General features: G+C 39.1%; 1 protein-coding gene across 1 annotated transcript in view; it reads right to left on the bottom strand.

The window, feature by feature from the left end:
• Positions 1-4,797: 4,797 nt before the first annotated feature.
• The window catches only part of atpv0e2 (ATPase H+ transporting V0 subunit e2), an 11,320-nt gene continuing 11,192 nt past the window's right edge, over positions 4,798-4,925 (bottom strand). The window contains exon 4 of the mRNA XM_079654226.1: positions 4,798-4,925. This exon is cut by the window's right edge and continues 1,202 nt beyond it. The gene's annotated coding sequence lies outside the window, so the exon portion shown is untranslated.

Raw genomic sequence — 4,925 nt, forward strand, 5'->3', positions numbered from 1 at the left:
AAACATACATCTACTTTAATTTATATTTTCCTTTTGCTGACATTGCTTACAGTTGTCAAAGGCCAATAGGAAAACGTATTCAAGTAAAGTAGGGGAAAATATAGTGACTACTTTCCGGGACAAAATGGGATATTTGTATATGATTTTTGCATCACTGAGATGAGGCTTGTTCTCACTCCTTGTCTATTCATAATCAGTTTATTTCCATTGATGTTATATTTACCTTCATGCTTTTTGGTGCTTTGAAAGGTAAATGTAAGCGTTTCTTATCATAAATGCTGATGTTATTTATTTGTTATATACAATGAAATATACAAATCGTTATCAGCCTTAGAAATCCCTGCCTCTGTCATGCTCTATTTTACAGAATTAAATTCTTAGATTAGAATTAAGCTGCTGCTCCCTTGTGATGAATATAAACAGACATCTATAGAGGAGCCCCTGTTATTGAGGCCAGCTTGTATAGCTGTTTACATAAGGGTTGTTTAATCCAAAAAGTAGGTTGTCACGGCGCATTAAGCCACAATTTATGAACATTACAGAGGATAAGCTGCAGCGTGTTTATCTGTCTGCACGTTTAAGCCCATATGCGTAGGCCTACAGGCTGTGAAACAATGTTTAGCATTCAACAGAAATGTAGGCCCATGCTTGGATAACTCACAATTAAAGGAAAATACCATATTCTTAGTAGGAAGGAGAGTGAATATAATATTGTCCTCTCTCCTTTATCTATTTTCGGTTGTGAAACACATCACCCAGTCTCAAATCGCTGCTGATTTTGTAATGTCATGTAGATTTTATGGGCTGTTTACTCATTAATGTGTATCCCTAATGAGGAAACAGTGCTGCACCTCCACTCATTCATCTGAAGCTGTTCATTATGGATTGATGCTGGCCTATGGGTGCTAATGAAATGAGAGCATTTTTTCAATAAAAAATAATCATAATCCAGCCTGCAGGTTCACATTTAACATGTTGTGCCATTAACCTCGGGGTTTATCGGGACTTCTGGAGCCAGACTCAGGAGGAAAATCGAGGAACTGCAGTTTTTTTGGTTCATTTTTTATCACCAGAAGTTGCTGCTTGGTCTGCAATTTAAAAACATTGCATCAATAATATACCAGTACATTATCACTATACCCATCTATATCACATATAACGTCTGTTAAAATGGAGTTCTGATTCCAGTTTTAATATTATTACATGCCTTAGTTTAATACCCATTTCTGATAGGTTGTTAATTTTCGCTAACAGACCGTTGCTAAGGAGAACAGACTGTTGCTAAGGAGGATCAAGGGACTATGTGCAGTTATATTAATTGACAGAAAGAAGTCCTGTCGATTTAAGGTCAGCTGTGGACAACAAACAGTATTTTTCACCCATCAGAAAACACAGTGGAATACTTTGTTATTATTTATTATGATATTTAATTGATCAAATTGTGAGCTGTATTGGCACCAAAGCATTTTTAGGCTTTAAAGGGGCCCTGTTAATCTCATATTTGTATGTTGTGCCTCTACTGTGACTTGTTTACATGCTTATTGGTTAGCTGGCAGACTCTGTTGTGATTGGTCAACCGCTTAGAGATGTCCCGCCTCTTCCATCACGTACAATGTGTTGGAGCACTAGCCAATAGAAGCGTGAGTGTTACATAGTGATGTTACTATCTTACAGAAGCAAGCAAAGGAGTCAAATGGTGGCGCTTCGAAAAGGCAAACATACAGCATCTTACCTTAAAAAGTATTCTGATTCCAGCTCCTATAGTTTTCCCTTTAAAGTAAATTCATTGAGGGAATATCTTTGTATAGCATGTTCCTGAATTTGAGTATTTGAATTGACATGTTTATTTGTGCCTTGTGTAGACGTGTATTTTGATGGCTTTGTTGCAAAATGTCTCTCAATTATTAAAATAGGTGTGTGTGAGTCATGCATACGTGCCTCCCTGTGTCATTTATTTCCGTCAAAAACCCCGCCGAACTGACAGGATGACCTTCAGCATCGTCCCTTCTCTCCCGCTGTGCAACAACATCAGCACAGATACAACAGGAAGGTCGACATGCATTTATTTTTCTCTTTTGCACAAATAAAAACACTCAGAGGATTTTTAATGATACGATTAAACTCCAGAAAACCAAATGTTTGGAATGAAAACATGGTGTTGTTATCGTATCCTTGTGAGATAACGTTCAGTTCGTATGAGGTTTCAGCATGTGTGAATTTCTTCGACGACAGAATCTAGATCCTCCAGTTGAACAGCTTTGGCGTTTCCATTCAAATCCATATAAATGTGTGTGTGTGTGTGTGTGTGTGTGTGTGTGTGTGTGTGTGTGTGTGTGTGTGTGTGTTATTCACAACATGCACACACCCAGAAGTTCCAACAGACGCTTATATGAGACATATTTTTTATTGGGTGTTTTCAGATACAATTCCACTCACATAGAAGCATTTACTTCACATAAATACAAGGTCACAAATATAATCTCACCTCAACCACATCTGTTATTTCGCAGGTTTTTGTAACAACTCTTAACACACAAAAGGAAATCGATCGCCACCTCCATCCATATTTTTGGGACTACATGACAGATTTAAAAAAAAGCAAATAACTGAACAGATACATAAGAAAATGAAACCATGTTTAAGGTCGATTCACACTCAGCATGTTGTGGAGGGGTTTATTTAAAATGTGGAGGGTTCACCGCTATGGTTTTATTTGTTCGGCCATTTGTTGGTTCACGGACACTGAGAATGTGGCTCTTAGGGCTGCACAGTCGTTGCATTAATAACTGTTGCAGCATTCAAATCACATATCCAAAGGGCAAATATGTGAGTGAATTCCCCGCATACACAATATATTCTACACACCTAATACAATCTTTGTGTGGTACAGATCGTCTTTAAGAGAAATCACACCATGATCCTTTTAATTGTTCAATCATGTTTCAGAAATGGTCATTCCCTCGTATACCGCATGAACAATAGTCGATGCTAATGAGATCATAAATCATCATATTGCAATATACGTCAAAATAATAGCTACAATTACTTTTTCCAAATTATGCTCCGTTTGTTTGCCAGCTAACTGAAGCATGTTGCATTATGGGATTGGGATTGTTATGCAAACCGACTTTGGAAACAAACCCAAAACACAAGGGATTGTGGGTAAATCTAAGAGCAAAACCGCAGTCTAGACTGATGCACAGACTAATATATACAATTATTGTTTGGTACGGATCTTTATCCATCATTTTAATTTGTCAATCATAATGTTTAAAAAATGGTCTGTCCCTCTAATACCGCAGGAAGAATGGCCGAAGCTGATGAAGGTCCAAAAAAAGGACACGGTGGATCATATTGCAATTCAATATATGTTTCTTGCTTGTGTTTCTTGTGGCTTTGTTACTTTGCCAGCTATTCGCAGTACGTTATATTATGGAACCGGAGAGTTTTATCCAAACCGACTTCGGAAACAAACCCAAAACACAAGGGATTGTGGGTACATCTGATATAAACCACAGTCTGGATTGAAGCTCATATTGAGGCGGAGGATGGTCGTACGCCAATAATAAGGTCAGCCCTGCAGTCAGTATGTCAATGTGTTCTTGGGAGAGATACTTAACGCGCGTGATGTTCGCCTCCATGAGCAGATGGCCTCTTGTAAAGCAGCCTCTGTGTGTGTATGAATGTGTGTCAATGGGTGAATGCTGACTTCTATATGTAAAAGCGCCTTAAGGGGTCACAGGGACTGGACTATATAAATGCAGTCCCTTTACCATTAAGCTCTTTGTTCTTGTGCTCTCGCCTGGTGGGGACCCAGCACTGTAACAGGAGCTAGTGTCTGGTCTGTGTTGACTCTAAAACGACGTCTCCAACTTGGCAGGTTACCGACACTTTGTCCAACAACTGAGCTACTTGTGAGTCCGCTTTGGTTTACAAGCTCCGGTTCACTTGAGACTGCAAACTAAACAGAAGCATTCCTTCAAGGAAAGACTCACTTTAATAGAGCAACTCACTGTACATGGCTTTATGTCCACTTTTATATGCATGCCACCACCACAACTACCAAGGAGGGCTGGAGGAAAAGATACAACGTAATTTGGTCTTTCTAAAAAGTAGCTGTATATTGATTTTGATTCTTTTTGGCTGAAGCAAAGTGGTTTTAGAGAGGAGGAGGAGGAGGAGGAGGAGGAGGAGGGGGGGTTAGTGTGAAGGAAGGTTGTAGGGGGGAGATAGAGGGTCTGAGGGTTAGAAATGGGGAGTGGAGAGGGGAGACATAGTTGTGGTAGTGGCTGGCAAACAGCATCAATAGGAGGCAGGTGTTATACTCGCATCTTGTTTAAAACATTACTAGAAATGTGGTAACCTTTTTAAACTAAGCCAAGCACAAGAACAACACCAATGAGTAATACAAAACTACCATGACTCGACACATCAGGTAGCTATTGGGGTCTGTTAACGTTTCGGACTAAAAGGCTAGTGTTTGATTGGTTAACTGAAATCTAGATGTTTGGTAGTGTGAAGCATTGACATGTTATCCTAATTGGAGACAGCGTTGGAGGCGGGAACATTTCCTTAGAAAGCTGCTCATGGCGCACAAATTCAGAAAGATTGACTCATCTTCCCTTGAATTCCACATCACTGCACCGCTCGTTTCCCACTGACTTTCACCCCCACTCAAATGCATTAGAGTATACATGTGCAGTACGAGCATATGCTGTACATTAATTATAATGATTAGTCTTGATTTTATGAATACTAATTGGGGATTTGTAACCAACATTTCCATTTTTTTCCCGCTGCAATGTGTCTTACTTTTTTAAAACACGGAAAATGTAGAAAAAGTATTCAGCCCAAAAACTATTAAACGTCATACTTTGAGCACATTATCCAACATTAGCCAATCAGAAGTATCTACCACTGATATG

Source organism: Notothenia rossii (genome assembly GCF_949606895.1).
Source record: "Notothenia rossii genome assembly, chromosome: 1".
NCBI lineage: Eukaryota > Metazoa > Chordata > Actinopteri > Perciformes > Nototheniidae > Notothenia > Notothenia rossii.